General features: G+C 39.5%; 1 protein-coding gene across 1 annotated transcript in view; it reads right to left on the bottom strand.

The window, feature by feature from the left end:
- Window positions 1-6,848: 6,848 nt before the first annotated feature.
- Window positions 6,849-20,080, bottom strand: part of arl9 (ADP-ribosylation factor-like 9) — a 151,567-nt gene continuing 138,335 nt past the window's right edge. The window contains exon 5 of the mRNA XM_055225038.1: window positions 6,849-6,861. The gene's annotated coding sequence lies outside the window, so the exon portion shown is untranslated. The remainder of the gene's footprint in view (window positions 6,862-20,080) is intronic.

Genomic DNA, 20,080 nt, shown 5'->3' with positions numbered 1-20,080 from the left:
TCAGGCACAGTTGGAAGAAAGCAATCTTGTCTCCCAGTGTGTCACAGCAGTCCACACATCCTTATACATTGCTGTTCCAGGTAACTACAACTGAAAAAAAAACCCACATTGTTATTTGAGCTATTTTGATTACTATGCTGTTGTAAACTATAATATTAATAATTATTTTTAATGTTTATCTTTAGATTGTTTTTGGAAAGCTCATATCATTTTAGACATCTTATCTACATTTTTTATGCTTTGGAAATGTATAAACTGAACATGACCAAGTTCATTTACTGTTTAAAATTCCCCCATTGTTGCCCTTAAATGCAGTTATGTTTGTATGTAGAATCTCTGCGGTCACTATCACTGAACACAATGCAGCGCTAAAGCACAGTCCACTATCTGCAGCTCTTAAGGGCTGGATTACAGACACTCTTTTGTCTGACAGACTGTGTAGTAAGCAACTCCTCATATCTCTTCTCTTTATGTGAGCGAGAGACAGGGACATTGAAACTCTTTAACTGCAACAAGAAGTTAGCGTCAGAGCTGACAGAGATATGCAAAGTTCAGTACATTTTATTTTCGATCTTAAAGTTGCACTGTGTAACTTCTCTGCTTGTTTCCTGATGCTATTGTTTACTCAGAATGTCCCACAGTATGACATTTCACCTATCCTTCTTGCATTTATTAGGTGGGTGATGTTTTTATTGCTTGAAAATACTTAAACATACATTCTTACAATAAATCGTAACCTCTCCACAGATCTTGTAACTTGTGGTGGCATCACCTGCTTGTCATGATGAAGGTAAATAAGTTTAGAATAACCCAGGCAAAGCAATAACACGTCCATGGAGACAAGCAGGTGATGGACTCCACCAGAGAAGTTAAACAGTGCACCTAGACTTCAACACAAGTCTCTTTTCAACTCTATACACATAAAATATATTTTATCTTTATTCGTTATTCTTGTTTGTTTTTACAGACATTTTTGTTGACACACATACATTCTGCACTGTGCTCTGTGTGTCCACGTACCTTCTCCGCTCTGATTCTAGGCACAACAATGTTTACTCTGGCGGATATAATGTTTACTTGGTTCATTCTTCTTATTGGGCATAAATGTGTGGGAAAACAGAAGCGAGTCTATTATTTTGTTTTTTTTGCTTCAGGGCGATTCCTTCCTGACTGACTCCATGGGGTGTTGGATGTTTTCCATGCGAGCAGAGCATAACATGGTCCACTATCCTATCTGGTGAGTTGTTCCTTGTATCTGCTGCAGCCGGCTCAGTCCTCATTTGAATAGAGCAGCTAACATGCTCACTGTCAACACACACTTGGAGATAGGTAGCTATTCCCCAAACCATTTTGTTTATGCAGATTTTGCTACGTTCAGAGGCTTCTTTTATTTTGGTACAAAGTGAATGATCCGCTTCAAGTTCTGTATTTTTAGCTTTAAATTCAAAATAAAATTGAATCGAAATAAGAGTAAAAATATTGAGTGTTCTTAAATGGAATTGAGAGTTTGCTTAACTACAACTACTGAGTTTTAGAACAAATTACAGCATACAATAGTGCTATAGTGTGTACAGTGTGTAATTGAGACCAGTACACAAGACTTTATAAGAAAACCTTTTAACATCTGGGTTGAATTGGAACAGTTTCTCTCAGTTCAGTATCATTAGCAGCATAAACACAACACAGATAATGACATTACCCAGGGCTTCTTTTTATTAATACGTCCTGATGGCTCATGCTCTCCAGTCATCATCAGGCAATTATCATTATTTTTAATGTAATGTTGAGGGTACTTAACATTTTATTAAAACAAAACTAAAGAAGCTCAGCAAATAATTTGAGAAACCTTATTAAAAGTTTTATGTTACACTGTGGGAAAAGTAAAAGTGTGTAAAAATGTTAATTCTGCTTTAATCTTGTTTTGGTCTATTTTCTGATTGACCATGCATCATCTAGACACATATTAGCAAAACCATCATACATTTGAAACTGATAATGGATATATTTTAGCATGCTAAATGATATTAAAATGGAGAATGATTAGATCTCTGTGCTCTTAAGTTGTCATATGCTGCCTATCAGTGATTTGGCAGCTCATGGCGTGATCTGTTAGGAGTGCTCTTTGTGTGATTATCTTTGATCATCTTTGCTAAATGACTAGCGTGCTCACTCAAAGTGCTCACTTCTGTTTTGGACCTGTCAGGGTTGTGGATAAAAAGGTCAGTGTTCAGCAGATGTCAGCAAAAAGCAATCACAAAAAATGATCTAGATGAGACAAAGAGGCAAAATGAACATTTGTTCTGTGTGGAGTTTTACATAACAGCACATAGATTAACTATTCTGCCTGTCGGCCTAACACATATTAATACATTCAATTTAAATAGCTTTTTTTGTACATTGGGCTGCTCTGACTGGCACAAATCAATCAGTCACACATTCATACTAAGCAAGATGAGTGTAATATCAACAACAGTATGCCCGACCTTCTGCTGCCCCACTATGGCACCTGCATGTAACCACAATAATAGTAGTTCGATAGTTTAAAGAAGACCTATTGTTCTTATGTGTGCTGTATAGTTTTAATCTATGACATCTGTGGATCATTATGTTAAAATGTGCACATTTTTATTCGGAATATTCATCAAAAACAACTTAATAAAAAAAACAAGTCCATTGACTTCGGCATTAGAAAACTGTGCCCAATGGGAGCTGACGTTGCTGTAAACATCATCACAAGAACGAGCCATGTAACTGTTGATGGCTCCTATAGATATCTGCAGATCACACTGGCGAGTAGCTGATTTTTTTTCATTTGTGTCAAAATGACTACGCAGCGCTGTCAAATCCTACGCCATCATCAATTAAGAGGATAAAATTGAAGAATACAGAGCAGTGAGCACCTGCCGGTGGCGGTGAAAATGGGGATTGATTGGCAATATGGCATCTTGAAAAGAAGCGATTAAAATTGCTCAAACATGCACGAAATGACAAGGGGATACAACGTGGTTAAAAGCTCTAAAGTCAATTTTGCATAATAGGCTTGCTTTAATAAATAATAAAATAAACAATATTGCAGGTCCAAAGTATTTGCACGTGTCACATTCACCTCCTCTCCCACACATGTTCTAGCACATACTGTAAACCCCAAATCTTAAAAGATCTTTGGCTGTGAAAAGATAAGATAGTTAGACACGGGTTAAAAATAAGTGTCCTAATGTTATCTAGGGTCACAGCACGAGGCACCACTTTTGCACTATTCTCGTCAGCGTCCCCCCTGGAAGCGAATTACTCCCTCCATTATACATTTACTTACCACTGCCATAGCACTGATGGTTGCCTAGTCTATTTTCCTCCATACCACATCACCAGTGATCCACGACATACGTACTCAATGATAAACCTATTTACTGTCCTGAAGTGAGATGATCATCGGCTTGTGATTTGATAAGAATGGATGTTTTCGCCTAATGTAGGACCAATTAGAAGAGACAGGAAGGACGCCTCAGGACTCCCAAGATTGTTATCTCACTTAGGATGCTAAATGTGACTGTTATTATACAGTAGAATTGACGATTACACTAGCTGATGGGTAAAAATAGCCTTGGAAGTTGAAAAGTGCAATAGTTTGTTTATCCGGCACTTTGAAAAGCCTCTGTAGCATATTGCCAATGTATTATAGATGTTGTTGTTGTATTAAGCCGTGGTGTTCCTAGTCCGATCATTCAACTTTTCACCAACGCTCAACTTTCCGCTTTCCGCCTCCTAAAGATTTCCTGGGATTATTTTTTTCAGAAATTCTCAAACTACCGCTCATATATATCCACGCCTGCCTATCAAAATGACAGCAGTGATGTGCGCAGTTATGGAGAGTCCTGCCAAGATAGATTCACATACATGAGTTTGCATAAGGGTGTAGGTGTGCCACTATTCCCCATAATAAAAAGGCAATGGCATTCCTAAGCTTCTCAAAGTAGTGTATACCATACTGCTATCCAAGGACTTTAGGGAAGTAAATATTCATGTTATTATTTTCATTATTATAGTGCAGTCAGTGGGGATGACTTTTGATTCTCACCCGATAGCAAACTTTACCTGAACTTAAATGACATGCTTCTGGAGCTATACTCTAGCTTAGAGATAGAGCAATAAATCAGTTGGCCAATACATCAGGCTGATTTTTAGACTTTCGGCCTTAAATCTCCTCTATAGGCCAATATTTTGCTTTGGTTAATCTGCTGGCGAAAAAATAAACACAAGCTTTATATTAACACTTAAATACAAAGAGATAGCTGCACAAAACATGAATACATAACTGTTTTATAGGTTTGTGGTTAAAAAAAAAAGGCTTTGGGGGAGTTTGTAGTACATTTTAACTACATAATCTGGGGAAAATAATCAAAATCGGCCAACCTTACCAGCCATGGGTTGCTCTGTATTCTAAACATTTGGTAGCTGCATTGGCCATGAAAAGCCAACATCGATCAAGCTCTACTCTGTTCTGTACTAGATTCTAATTAGAGAAAATTCTTGTTCACTAAGCTTGGACAAGAAGTGGTCTACATTTCTCCAAGCCACAGTATGATAGGAGCAGGTGTTGAAATGGGATACTGTCTAACACTGGAAGACTCGTTGGAATGAGTATTACTAACATGTGCCTGCCCTAACACTGGTAGGAGCTGGGAGAAAGTCAGATTACAAAGTAGAAGTGTAATTAAACTGTTGAGAATCTTAATAGACAACTATATTTTTCCAATAATATGGAAGCTAATAGTTTAACAAAGTAAACAAAAAACTTATAATTGCATTCAGGTGGTTTTACTGTTGTGTTTGGTCAAAATCAAACACCTTCTTTCAATGCTCACAACTTATGTTTAAAGCATTTGAGGAGTTATTCATCATTACAGTCACAGGTGCTGCGTGTGGTTAGATTTTATTATGACCGAGGCATTTCCAATAGTGTCAATAATTTGTGTAAATCATTGGAGCAGCGTTCCATGAAGGATTGACTGGTCCATGTTGTGCCCTGAGGCTTTCTCTTGGCCCAAAGTTCAGGTCTAGGTTAATTTGGCCCTGGATGCAACAACAGTAATGCAGTCACTGTATTGGAGGCAACATGTAGCAAAGCAAAGTATAATAGATATTTGATTCGTTAGTCAATTTGTGAGGCTCATGCTATGAAAAGAGGAGAACACGGCTTATATTTAACATTACAGTCCGTATAATATTGGACTAGTTATGTTCTCTAGCTGTCAAGTAGAGCCATCAGCCAAAGAGTGCATACTTTATACGTACTGGCTAAATCATATGGCATACAGATGACTTCTAGTTCACTATGCTGTTGGATGATTCCCAATACTGCATTTTATTTACTGTGATATAATTGTACTTCTGTAACTGTACGAATATAAAAAAAACAATGCACGTGTAGCAAGCTGGAGCGAATCCCGATCATGAGTCACTATGGGAGTTTACAGCTCATACACTTTTCAACAAGCTGTCTACTGTCGTCCTGTAGCACTCTGCATCTCTCTCTCTCGCTTCTCCCTTTAGCTTTCCATTCATTTGGAGCTCAATGTGCCTTATTAAATCTCTATCTCTCTCACTGAATCTGTCTGTCTCCCTGTAGTCCCTGCTGGCACTGACTTCTAATGAGAACACACCAGGGACCAACACAATAATTAGGTTAACTCGGATTTGCATGTCCCTGGTCTCTCCCTCTCTTTCTCTCTCTCTCCCTCTCTCTGTCGCTCAACCCCCCCTCTTTCTTGCTCTATTTCTCCCTCTCTTTCTCTCTCGCTCTCCTTTTCCAAACAAACACTATGCAAATATGATTATGGCTGTATCGTATATACATCCATATCCACATCTGTGCTCATATAAAGTAGGTGAGTTGTGCATGGTATTCTGTTCCTTATCACACACACACATCGCCATCCCGTGTGTCTCCCGAGGGACTCAAAGATAGCGCCCATTACTGTCAGCCTCATCTGCCTCTAATTGGCTGTGATCGGATCCCGGGGGGAGGGGCCTCAGATTCAATTAAAGCCTGTGATTGGTCCCTTTAAATATTTTATGTCCAGGACTAAAAACAGCCAGAGAAACACTTCCTGGAGTCAGACTGTTTCCAACAAGCTTCTCCATGCAATCTGTTTATATTTATACCATGTGGGTGAGTGGTACTCTCTATTTCCGAAATGCACTATTTTGACTTATTTCTTTAAATACATACAAAAAGACATTATTTTGTTACCAGAGCCCTCATCTGACAATTATATCATATTGAGCTGTCCTAAATGTAGTTCTTGGGACCTTTTAGATTTCTCATGTTCTTAATCTGCACAGAAAGCTCGGTATTGCTCAAATCTAGTAATCAAAATCCAGTACTCTTTTTTCATCTACCAACTGCTGTTATTTTGTAAACTTCCTACATTCCGACTTGACATAAATGAAAAAGGCACATGAGTCACACTGGTTAATTTCAAGCTCTTTTGTAAAAATACAAAAATACTACATTGGTGTGGTCCTTTCTCGAATAAATTTTGATGTATGTATTGATGTAGTATTGACAGGAAGCAAAAGGGTAACACCATTGTCACATAGGGCTAGCAAATATTCATACTCATACCACATAAATTGAACAAAGCTTATGTTAAAACTAATACAAGGCCACAAAGTGTATTAAATAAACTTATTTTATTTTGTGTTGAAAATATATATTATTTATATTCTCTTTCTCTTAGTATCAAAATCTAGCAAAATTTTACTACTGTGACAAATGATAACGCAAGTATATTTTCTACATTTTTTTGTACCACTGCTGGTCTATGTCCCGTACTGACTGACATCAAATCAAACCACAAACTCATACGCTTATATGTAAAGAAATAAGCTTTCAGTGGCTTGAGGATTCTGTATCTTAGGGTTTACATGTCCGTATGCTCATATACATCTTCATAATCAGTTTGAGGCTACAAATTTGGAGATGCTGTATGTCATGTCTGTGTGAGTATGTGCCCGTGTGTAAGTGTGGTCTATGTTTGTTGGTGTGGGCGATTTTCAGCTGTTATATTTGGCTGTTTACATAGTGGATGTATGTGTGTGCCGTTATGTCCCAGATAATCCGGACGGCTCAGGGGAGAGTGACTGAAGCCATCAGAGGCTTTTCTCCACATCTAGAACCAAGCACACATACAGACAGAATGCACTCACTGACTACCAGCAGCACAAACAGAAGGGACACGGAGAGGCAGCACTTTCAATGACATTTAAATGTGCACTAATTGAAGGGTTTGATTCATTAACATAAATGTGCCTAAGATGGATCTATTGAGTTTTTAAAGTGTACACAATTAGTTGACTATTCTGAGGTTTATTATATGAGTAAAACAGCCTCTCGATATGCTTGTAGAATATATATAATTATAATAAATATTATTATTATTATCAACTTTTAATAGTTAAAAAAGACATATTGTGCTTGCTATATAGTTATAATCTATGACACCTGTGTCATTATGTTATAATTTGCACATTTTAAATCTCAAAATTCATCTAGCAACTTAATAAAAGAAACAAGTCCGCTAACTTCCACGTTAGAAAGCTGTTGTGTCCAATGAGAGCTGATGTCGCCATAAACGCCATCACAACAAAGAGCCGTGTAGTTCTCAGCACCTCCGATGGATAGCTACACATCATGCTAGTGAGTAGCACTTTTTTTTTTTCATTTTTTCCAGAATGACTACAAAACGCTGCTGAATCTTGCACATATCACCAATAAGCAAAATTAAATTGGAGAACAAAGTAAGTAAAGAGCAGTGGGTGTTTGCCGGTGGCAGTGAAAACAGGGCTTGACCGGCAATATGGCGTCTTGAAAACAAGCAATTAAAGATTACTGAAACATGCACGAATCACTCCAAAAACAACTTTGAGAGAGGAGATGAGAAGGAAACAACTGTAACACGGTTAAAGACTCTGAAAAGTTGATTTTGCATAATAATAGTTTTAGCTTTAATAATAGTTTAGCAAAGGCAGAATTGCTGAAAAATGGGGTTGTTGCTGGCCTGAAAAAGCATGCATTCAAATAAAAGACTGAACTGTTTCTTTGGACTCTTACTTAAGCATATGGGTCTGTGAAGAAATTTAGTTTGGGGTTTTGATGGTGGCTCGATAATGCGCAGACTAAGATCAATAACTGGCAAAGCAAAATAAGCTTTGATATTTTAGTTGAAACTCTAAAATTATAACTGATTGGAGGTAGACCAATATTAGCTGAATAAAGCAATTCCAAAATAACAATGACTGGAAGAAAAAAAAAAAAAGTCATACAATAGATTCCAAAAACAAAGCGATTGCTGGCTAACTGTAGCTAACAGAGGCTGGGACCATGTATGGAAGACTATAGGGAGGCAGTGGGAGTTAGTGAGGCGGACAGGAGCTTCCAGGAGGGACCGAGTGGGTGCAGAAGAATAGGAGGATGAACTATACACAGAACACACTGCACTGAGGAGGAGATATGTGTGCACAGGAGAAGAAGAGCAGATGACAGTGAGTGAGATAAAAACAGCATCTGTGGACATGCGCTCAGGAGATTACCAACTCCATTTAGACTATCAAACACAACATGTATTTATGCAGACCCCCGGTAGACGCGCTGTGTACTGAAATGTTGAAAGAATGCATTCATGTTTTATATTTAGTGGTTTATAGGTGTGTGTGTAAGAATGATATGCGTGGGACATTAGTTGTAAGTATTTTGTGTAGTCTGTACCTTACAAAAGACTGGACAAGATGGAAAACAGAACAACTATTCCTGTCTTGCTTTTCATTCATTGTGTAATATATTGCAATATGGCGGTGTACGGAACTTCCATTTCTTTGTTTACATAGCTGCTATATTGATCGTCATCTCATATCATTGTTTTTGTAAGACATGTTTTTTGTATCAACTCAGTACCTTTATGATTTCTATAAATATCTATTCAAACTGAACTTACAGGAATTTGTAAATTTGTCCCTAAAACTACCTTAAGTGAAAGACGAAAGTTGCAAAACCTTGACATTTGGACATACTGTAGTATCATGGTTGATTCTCCAGTGTTCTGTGGTTTTCTGTGTTTCTTATTCAGTTTGATCTGTTCTGTTATGTAGGGCACTAGAGTGAATTACTTAGTGGCCTGAAAACCCTAATCCATTGGACTATATTTTTAAACTCTCATCACAGTAGTTTGACACAAAGTTATATGATCTGAATTCTATGCACTTTCAGTCCAAGGCTAAACTCAACGAGGTTTCCCTCTCTTTACAAAACATCTTAAAAATGGGATTTGCATATTGTGACACAAGAACAGTTTAATACCTGAATAAGTCACCTTTATAGTAAACAGACTGTAAACATTACTTGGTCGTGATAGTTACACACTCCAGTAGTATGTGTATCATATCCACTCAAAGTTATGACACTATTATATTTTATGCTCTCTTTAAGTTCTCTTGGTTGAAAATCAGTCCACCACTTCAATCATCAAAGCTCATTATTGTAAAATTTGCATTATTCCTGTACAGTGCAGAGTTGGGCCAATTTTGCAGCACTTAGCAACAGAAGCTATAATCTGGTGGTCTTATAAATGTCTGTACTTATGTTTAACATTTATTTAGCCTGTCAGCAATAAACACAAGTCGTGAGTTCTTGTGTACGTGTTCACACCACAGTGTAACTACAGTACATGACATCATCATTAATATCACTTTTATGTTTCATAAAACCATGATGTCATCGCCTCCCAGAGGACGGCCTCTCCTTGTTCAGACTGACACCAGGAACCTTAATGCATATTTCTTGCTGTTGATGAATTCTTGAAAAATATTATCTATGCCACGTCAAGGAAAAGAGAAAAAAGGTGCTAAGTATGTTAGTATGTACAGTATTAACACTCTGTTTGCCAGAGTGGTGTAGTTGCTATATTTTTATAAAACTACACTGTACGGGGCCATGAGTAAAACAAGATGTTTTCCACGAATGAATTAACATGAGCCCGAACAGTTCAGTGAGATATATGAAAGTATAACCAACAATCACAGACACACTCTCTTAACGTCAGCTGTTGTCATTGTTATTTGAGTTGTTGCTTCAAACTGCTACTTAAAATGTATATCCATTTATGATCACTTTTAGAGAGATTACTTGTTTTAAAAGTCAATTGTAGTGTCAATTGTATTGTATTGTATTTTGTATAGTCATTTACATCAACTTAACAGTTAGTATCTTCTTTCAAACATTCAGCGTTCTTCATTTGGTTTCATAGAAAACAGATTTCACATAATTTGCACTGATTATATTTTACTCAGACTTTATTTTAACTGTCAGGCAATGCATTTTTCTAGTGTTCTAGTGCTTATTCCACCATGCAGCCTTCAGTACATGTCAGCTCCCTGCAAGATGACCTTAAGAGTAGGCATTAGGTCAATAGCTTGGACTAAAAGATTTGTATTGGAAACCTAATTGAACGATATGCTGTAAGGAAAACTTCTTCATTGGTCTTTTAAAAATAGGAAAAATATGTTTTGAAGCAAAATTAGCTAAAATGTTAAATCACAGCATTCACAAAGTACCCGTCATCACATGGAACAGATAAGAAAACCAAGTGCGCTAGTAACAACAAAGCTATTTCAATGTGCCTTGTTCCGTCTGTTCTACGATTCATTAATGTTGTTTTTTGTCCAATTTACACAATTTTCTTACACACTTTAACAATGCTAGTTCCTGTGCTGTCACGTTAATAAAGATGAGTGGCAGAAAGTGTGTTTTTTTTTTTTTTTTCAACCGTAATACAAGCTTTGCATCTATAACGTACAGGAAAAAAGGAGGAAGAGAAGACTTGGCGGCATGGAAGAAGAATAAAAGAGCGGGAAGTCTGTGTGCAAATGTGTGATAAAGCTATGGGCTGGGAGAGATACACTGCAGTGGAGAGACAGGAACACAGGAGACAGACAAAGGCAGATACAGCCGCTCAGTAGACTCTATCGAAATAGGTTCCTCTTGGTCTCAGGGCCGCTTTTAGGTACATTGGGGTCCTCTGCAAGATGGTTATGGGGGGGTGTTAGCAAACCAAATACCTTATACCAAAATTACACGATTCTAGCTACTAACTGCTTGTATGATCCACTTTCTTGTAGTTTAATTCACAAGTAGCCTAGCTGGACTGGTTATGTCACTTACTAATGGAGAGAACATCACCTGATAGTCTCTATACATCACTTTGGCTAGTATGGCATTGAAGGTATCTATGTTGCAATTATTTCTATTAATGGGATACTGTGGAACATTTTAGCCAAAGCAATAACGTCACCATGGAGAGATGCCGTCCAGAAAAATTACATATTGCACCTGCAAATTATTTGGACAATTTTGCTCTCTTGGTTAAATTTTTCTGCATAGAGGAAAACTGTAGATTTTATTTGTTATTTATGTTTGAATATATCAGATCCAAAGGCTATAAACAAAAACTCAATCAAACGTCAAGCTTCCAGGTCACTGAGGGCTCTCTGAACCTACCGTACTTATGTGAGGATTTGGTTTGGTCTGCTGTTGTCTGATGAGCAAAGATTAGCATTATGAAACTGGCTGTATTGTTGACACAATTTATTGAATTGCACGTCTGTGAATGCTTATAAAGAAAATGATATTTGCACTGCAAACAGTCGCTCGTGCAGAAAGACAGCTGTCATGTAGAGGAGTGGAGCTGAGTCAGTATCTTATCAGCTGTGCGTGACAACGGTGTGGTACAGAGGACATGAGGGAGCAAGTGTGCTCTTATCGGTTTAAAATGAGCTTTTATTTGACCAACAAATCACATGTTGGTAAACAGTGCATATAGAGCAGCAGCAAAGGCTGACTCAGATTACATGGGAACCAGTTTTTTCCAAAGTTTTGTCTTTAAATAATATTATACATGTTGCAATGTGTGTTGATCCATCTCATAACAAAAGGGCGACATGAGCTCAGTTGAGTGTTTGTCCACTGATCTTAAGGTTGGTGGTTCAAATCCTGCTCTTGGTGTAAACATTATTGGTTGAGAGGTCAGATACACTGACCCACAAGTTGGCAGTGCAACTCTAGCTCCCACAGATTAGTGCTGTCATTGTGTCCTTGGGCAAGGCAATTAGCCCACCTTGCCCCCAATGTCTGCATACATATGTGAATGTGTGTGTGAATGGGTGAGTGGTTCCTTGATGTAAAGCGTTTTTAGTGCCTTGAAGGTAGAAAAGCGCTATATAAAAATGTGACCATTTACCAATATGTTAACATGTAGTAATATCAGCTCTTCACGGTTGTTACATCAAACCAGTAGCATGTGGATTTTTGAACTGGATAACAAGCAGCATGAAATGGTTGTGAAGAGAGGGAACAACATTCAGCAAATTGACATATTCGGACGTGACGTGTTTGAATCCTCTTAGCCATGATGCAGCACCAGTTGGATGTCATTTTGGCAGCTTTTTATCATTCGCAACCAGCCAATCATTAACTGGAGGACAATGTGGTTAAAGTTACTTTGTCAGGTAAACAAGAACAGAATGTGCTCAATGAAATTTTTACCTGCAGCCTGCTAGATGGTGGATTATTCTGGATAGTAAACTAATGATTGTTGCCTTCAGAATGTATTTACTGGTCTTGTTTTACATCATTTTATCTTTACCTGATAAAACACAAATTACAAAATGCCCATCTGGTATTATTTGCATGTGTGCCTCTTCGTCTCCTCTGCCTGTCTGTCCATGCATGCCTCGGCGTGTGTACTTGTGTGTCCGCGGCGTAATGCGCGGCTGCTCGCTCGTTTAGCTTGTTGACACTTTGGGGTCAGAGCCATGCAGGGTGAATGCTGTTGGCTGACAGTGTGGAACCTCTTCATTATCCCGCCATAATGTTCTCATCGCCGTGGGCCCTCCTCTGCGCCCCTCCCCACTCACTGCCACACAGCACCATCACTCTTCCTCTTTACCCACTCTCCCTCTCTCCTCCTCCTCCTCCTCCTCCTCCTCACCTGCCTGGATGCTTATTCATGGCGTCTGTCGATTGGCTGGGTATCTGTTGTGTCTCGCCCCAAACCCGACCAGTCTGGCTGACCCCATTCCACCGGAGTTATTACCTCGCCAATGTTTCACGCTTTGGCCTCTTCGTTTTACCTTCATTTGTCAGTCGTGGCGTTGATTCATTGGCTCTACTGGCCTGACTTTTTGACAGAAACTATATTGGCAAAACAAACCCAGCTTTGCCACCGATATTTCATGCAAGCAAGGTGTATCTTTTTCTGTGTCACATTAAACGTTCTAGCATGATAGATAATACTTGTGTAAATATATAATGCTATACTATTATTATTTCAATGGTGCAAAAGCATGGAAAGGCAATGTGAACTACACAAGATGACAGCCACCATTACTTTATCCCTAAAGAGCAATGACATAAGAAATAATGTCCCCAGGTTTACAGACAGTATAACTGCAAAATAAAATGAATGAATAATTAATAATTAAAACAAAAGGCACACAGATAGCTTTGGTCCTCAGTAGTAACAGACTCTCCAAATTCAGGATACATCAATATGATTCAAACTAACAAATAAAAGATTTGCCCTGTTCTAAAGTGCTAATGTGTTACTTAAATGAACGTTTATGAGTCTATATGATCTTTCTGCCGTTAGGCCAGTTAATACGCAGCAATAAAATGATTGTGATTGGTGAGTTGGAATTTCAGTGACTGGCATTGTTATCATTGCTACCACAAACAGATATATGTACCATTATACAATTTAATTTGAACTTCATGTAACATTTATACTTTTATTTTTGCTTTCATTATCATTCATGTATCTTCTCATTTCTCTTTCTGTCTGAAAATGTCCCTCCTTGTACATCTCTCTTGCAGGTCTTTATCCATCCTCGTTCCAGCCTTCTGCTTTGAAGTCCTCTGCTCCTCTTTTCTCCTCACCTCCACCTGTCTGTCTCCTTTCAGAACATCTCTCCTTCCTCCAGAGCCCAGCCCTTCTCAGAGTCCTATTTCCACTCGCTGTGCCGACTTGCCTGGCGTCTTTTCTTCGACCCTCCACTCCTCTCCCCAGTCACTCAATACTTTCAATTTACTCTCCCGCGCTCTAATCTGCCACCGCATTCATCCGCCTCTCCCCTTCATTATCAGGGCCCTATCGCCGGCCGCCTTCTGTCCTCCTCGCGACGTGCCTTTGCTCTGAAGGATGGATTCGAGGATCTCTTTTCTCTGCTTTTCTCAGAGCACTCAATAGCACATATACTGTATACTATTGTTCAGAGTGTGTCAGTGGATTTAGGCTCTGGGACCGACTAACCCTCAGACTGGTATTCTGGATTGAAACTGGTGTTGTTCTTCTCAAAATGGCATAAATCAGTCAACAACTTAAACTTAATGTATAGTATAATAACAAACCTTAACCTTAATGTATAGTATAATGACAAAAACTTTATTTAACCAACAAGAACTTCCATATATTACCTTTCCCTACGCCTTCCAAAGACAAGCAACTTCATTTCCACGTTTACTCTTGCACCATCTTAATTTACGCACTGCATTCCACAACTGATAGTCTAAGTTGCAGTTGGATGTGAGAATGAATGAGTGACTTTATATTGAACGCATTTAAAAACTCAATGATTATACTAAAAAAGCAACTTGCTTATTTTTATTAACCCATAATGGACATTACAGACAACAATCAACTTTTTTATTTTAGATTAGTACAACAGTAATCTCAGTGTGAATGTGCACAAGTATTAACCAAAATAGAAGCATGTCTTTGGTAAATTTTAGTTTTTGTTTTGCTTGACAGTCTGTAACTCATCAGAAACATTGAACTGCCTGCCAAATCAGCATTTCTGTCACTTTAACTATGCTGCAGACATTAGGTATGTCTTGTCTCTCTTTTAAGACTAACAGCACTTACCTGTATCCTACCTACAGTCTAAACCAGCTAATTATTCTTTATACAGCCATGTGCATTTATCCTCTATCTTGTTTTTTCTGCGGGGAATTAAACAAAAACCTCCCTCAGCTGTCCTCTGCTGTGATAACAAACCAGTCGCCTCCTGATACAAGAAATAATGAACCCGATCATCAAATTGGCCCTTTAATTTCCTGCTGTTTAACAAGATTAATTCTGATCATTACTAAAGCCACTCATTAATTTAAATCCCCATCCAATCAAGAGGTTTTATGCTGGAGATGCAGGCTAAGCTCAGCACGGCACAGTCTATAGCAGGTTAACGTTGTACACCATACCAAATGAGCTGCAGAGTGCTCTGTTGTTTTTCAAAATCAGACAGTCAGCCTGACCCAGCCTTCACTATGTAGTCATTTCTTTACTGATGCGTCTCGGAAGAACAAATTTCCATAAAGTTTCTAAAGAGGATTTTGCTGTCTCTCATCTGCACTTGTGCCTCTGAAAATCTTCACACAAAAACAGACCACTTTTGTGAAACTTTAGTGTGGGCACATGGCTTTAGTCTTTTGTCTTATGATTTTAGAGCAAAAGTAATGGAGTAATGGAGAAGGGTGGGGATACAAACGTGCTTAAGTTGAATCCACGTGTATGGCATTAAACGGGACTTTACCCATTCTTTCATGTACTAAAGTAAAATTTGTTTTGCTATAGATAAAGTGTAAAAACAGTGGTCAGTCTACATCTAATTATAAAGCATTTTTATTGGCCGCAAAACAGGAAGTAACGTTGGTGCACTGTTAGTAAGCTAGTTGTGTGTTTTGAATGTATGTTAAATCAGGTACCGGCCCTTTAAGTGTGAATTAACTATAAATCTACATACTTAATAAGACATAATAGTCAGTGCACTTTTATTGTTTGCAAACATTTTCCAATCTTATACTGTAGCCCTGTACACCACCATCTAGGAATGAATCCCTCAGTCCAAGAGAGAACAAATATAGCATTTTTCTTCGCCAGTATTTCTCTTTTGTGTCTGAAGTTACAGGGTGTAGGCGTTCTAGACAACAGCTGGAAACATATTAGATCTCTCTTATTCTTTCAAAAATGTAATAGGTTCCCTCAAGCAATAAATATGACCAGGGACTTATCTAAGAATTTCTCGGTGAAGGAAATGAAAATGAAACAATAATAATGAATGAGTCGACAGTGGAGTCCTGATGAATTCTTAAACAGTACAAATCAGGCAGCTCCATATTATTGTGGTGAGGCTCCGCTCATTTGTCTTGTGGCAGACTATTTTTTCAAACTAACAATCCAGTCAAAATCACAGACTGTAAAAGATAACATTTGGCAGGATTTGACGACAAGCTGATGAAGATTTAGATTAAAGTGCCTGTAATGCCGGCCTGATCGAACAAGACAATCAGGGAGAAAAGTTAATGTTTTCTTTTCACAAACAACTGACTTAAATTGGATAAAATAACCAAATAACACTTCAGTAGGTACATCTGATTGACTAGCAAGTATTGCCCTGTAAATTTGCATAGTAAAATGAGATAAAACTTTTCCTGTTTTGTTATGCCAGTGTCAGGCACTTTAAATGTTTTCTTTTTAGTCAAATTATGTGTTTTCATTTGCAAATAAAAGTAAAACCTATCAGATCTGTTTCTGAAACTTAAAACCAATAAACCAATAAGTTGTTAAAACCATTAGCTGAATCTGAAGTTTGAAATGTGTTTTTGGAATGAAAACAATAGTGTTAGGGACATTAGTTATCACATAGCTGATTGGCCTTTGTCATGCCTTTATCTGCTTAATAGTGGGATTTTTCGAAAAGTCTCTGGGAAGAAAGAATGGGAAATGTACTACTGGAGGCACAGAGGGGTCTTGGGCTCCATAGCATCATGGTGTCTGAAGATATTTGTTGTAAAGATATTTTGTAGTGTAGCCTTGACTTCAGCTAAGGATTTGCTCTAGAACTGAACCTTTTTGGACTATGTCTGTGAAGTCCTTGAGCCAATAATAGCTGGCTAATTGAGAAGTAAACACTATTTTACTGTTTACTGTTACAATTGCTTTGATGAGTTGGAAACACTTTTCCCCATGTGTTTAAAAAAATGGTTCATCATTTAATTGATGTCTGTAAGTGAAGTGTTATAAATGCTGCTCTCAGTCTGAGAGCAGCTGAGTGGCAGCAGCAGTTCTCTTAATAAACGAATACAAGTGAACATACGGACGGACAGCTCAGAGTCCTGTGTTCCATTATGGATGATAGGACGTGCCAAAATGCCGCTTTAATGGCTGACAGCGCCAACTGGCATTTATCTCAAGCATCACACATCTGCTGCCATTCAAGAAAAATACATTTTAGGAAACGTTGTAATGCGTGTGAAAACAAAGAAATATTTTTTTATTTGTTGTGGATATGTCCTTACACAGCACTTTATGATTAGTAGGGCTGCAAGAGTAATCAAAATGTAATTTAAATTGTTGTAATTATCAATACATAAAGGCTACAAATAGATTAACTAATCATCTCTCATCTCCCTGGGTATTTAGTTTGTAAAACAAAATACTAGTCTCTGCAACATCGCGTGGCGGTCGGGGACAGTACCTGTGGAATGGCAGACCGGGGTGGTGGTCCCTCTGTATAAAAAGGGGGACCGGAGGGTGTGTTCCAATTACAGGGGAATCACACTCCTCAGCCTTCCCGGTAAGGTCTATTCCAGGGTGCTGGAGAGGAGAATCCGACCGATAGTCGAACCTCGGATTCAGGAGGAGCAGTGTGGTTTTCGTCCTGGTCGTGGAACACTGGACCAGCTCTATACTCTCCATCGGGTCCTCGAGGGCTCATGGGAGTATGCCCAACCAGTCCACATGTGTTTTGTGGATCTGGAGAAGGCATTCGACCGTGTCCCTCGTGGTGTCCTTTGGGGGGTGCTCTGGGAGTATGGGGTCCGGGGCTCTTTGCTAAGGGCTGTCCGGTCCCTGTATGACCGGAGCAGGAGCTGTGTTCGCATTGCCGGCAGTAAGTCAGACCTGTTCCCAGTGCATGTTGGACTCCGCCAGGGCTGCCCTTTGTCACCGGTTCTGTTCATTATATTTATGGACAGAATTTCTAGGCGCAGTCAGGGGCCGGAGGGGGCCTGGTTTGGGAACCACAGGATTTCATCTCTGCTGTTTGCAGATGATGTTGTCCTGATGGCTTCTTCGAGCCAGGACCTGCAGCAGGCACTGGGGCGGTTTGCAGCCGAGTGTGAAGCGGCTGGGATGAGAATCAGCTCCTCCAAATCCGAGGCCATGGTTCTCGACCGGAAAAAGGTGGTTTGCTCTCTCCGGGTGGGTGGTGAGTCTCTGCCCCAAGTGGAGGAGTTCAAGTATCTCGGGGTCTTGTTCACGAGTGAGGGAAGGATGGAGCGTGAGATTGACAGGCGGATCGGTGCAGCGTCTGCAGTGATGCGGTCGCTGTATCGGTCCGTTGTGGTAAAGAAGGAGCTGAGCCGGAAGGCGAAGCTCTCGATTTACCGGTCAATCTACGTTCCTACCCTCACCTATGGTCATGAGCTTTGGGTAATGACCGAAAGGACAAGATCGCGGATACAAGCGGCTGAAATGGGCTTCCTCCGCAGAGTGGCCGGGCGCACCCTTAGGGATAGGGTGAGGAGCTCGGTCACACGGGAGGAGCTCGGAGTAGAGCCGCTGCTCCTACACGTTGAGAGGAACCAGCTGAGGTGGCTCGGGCATCTGCTCAGGATGCCTCCTGGACGCCTCCCTAGGGAGGTGTTCTGGGCATGTCCCACCGGGAGGAGGCCCCGGGGAAGACCCAGGACACGCTGGAGGGACTATGTCTCTCGGCTGGCCTGGGAACGCCTTGGGGTCCCACCGGAGGAGCTGGAGGACGTGTCCGGGGTGAGGGAAGTCTGGGAGTCCCTGCTTAGACTGCTGCCCCCGCGACCCGGCCCCGGATAAGCGGAAGAAAATGGATGGATGGATGGATGGAACAAAATACTACCCCTAAAGTTTAGAGTGAAATGAAATGTGTTTCTTACATTTAGTCTTCTTGCTAATGTTCATTTTGATGCGTTTAAGTAGTGCACTGTGAATTGCATCTTGATTTGAAATCAGTGACTGCACATCTAATAGAAATCCCAATCTGTCCTAGCAATTACAGTTTGATGTTTTTCTTAAAGGTACACTATGTACACTATTTGTCCATCACCCGCTTATCTCTATGGCGATATTAGTATTTCCCACAGTATGGTAGAAAACTTATCCATCTCTATGGGGACAAGCAAGTGGTGCCACTAGGCCAAGTTACAGGTCAGATCTATGGAGACAACACCCCACTCACAATAAGACTGCATGCTTTTCAAGGTATTTTTAGCAATACAATGACGTGTCCCTCTTAACGCGGGAGTAGCCAGGTCAAACCTTGCCCCAGCGCATGCTATTTTGTCATGAGCTGGGCTGCACAGGCATATTGTACTGTATTTAGCTTCCAGTTTACTGTATCCAATTACACTGTATTGATTAACAACATAGAAAATCACATTCGTGATCGGGACTTCTTCTTTGTGTATTCCCCTAGCACAATACAAATTAGATGAGTACGTGTAGCGTTGTAGACGGTATCATATTAGCGCGTCAGCATCTATAAATGTCAGCTTCCATACACTGTAACAAGTGTCTCGAGAGTCTGTTTGACACCGCACCTTTTCATTTCTCACTTAATCACTGTTAGAAGACTTGTACTGTCATATATGAACAGGCTGACAGTCTGTTAATCTAATCGTATGTACTGTACCTTTGTATATAGGGTCTATTGGTAACCTTAGTTATTTCTGAGTTATATTTCAGAAAAGATGCAGTTGACCGTTTGTATTCTCTATTCTGTACTCCTTTTTTTTTTTTTTTTAGTTTTTTGCCAAGATGTTCTTCTGTCAAAGGTTGAGTGATGACTTTTATGAGCATGTACTAAAATGAAAATGTGTCTCCAAAATATAAGCCCCATGTCAGACAAACGTATTGAGTATTGTCTCTGTCGTGGTGAATTAATACCCAAGGAATGAGTCCAAGCATCATAGCATATCCTTATATAACTCTTTTCCCTT

This window comes from Periophthalmus magnuspinnatus, chromosome 10, assembly GCF_009829125.3.
Source record: "Periophthalmus magnuspinnatus isolate fPerMag1 chromosome 10, fPerMag1.2.pri, whole genome shotgun sequence".
Classification (NCBI taxonomy): Eukaryota; Metazoa; Chordata; class Actinopteri; order Gobiiformes; family Gobiidae; genus Periophthalmus; species Periophthalmus magnuspinnatus.
Note: the sequence above shows the minus strand (reverse complement) of the source record. Positions and strands in the feature narration are given on the sequence as shown.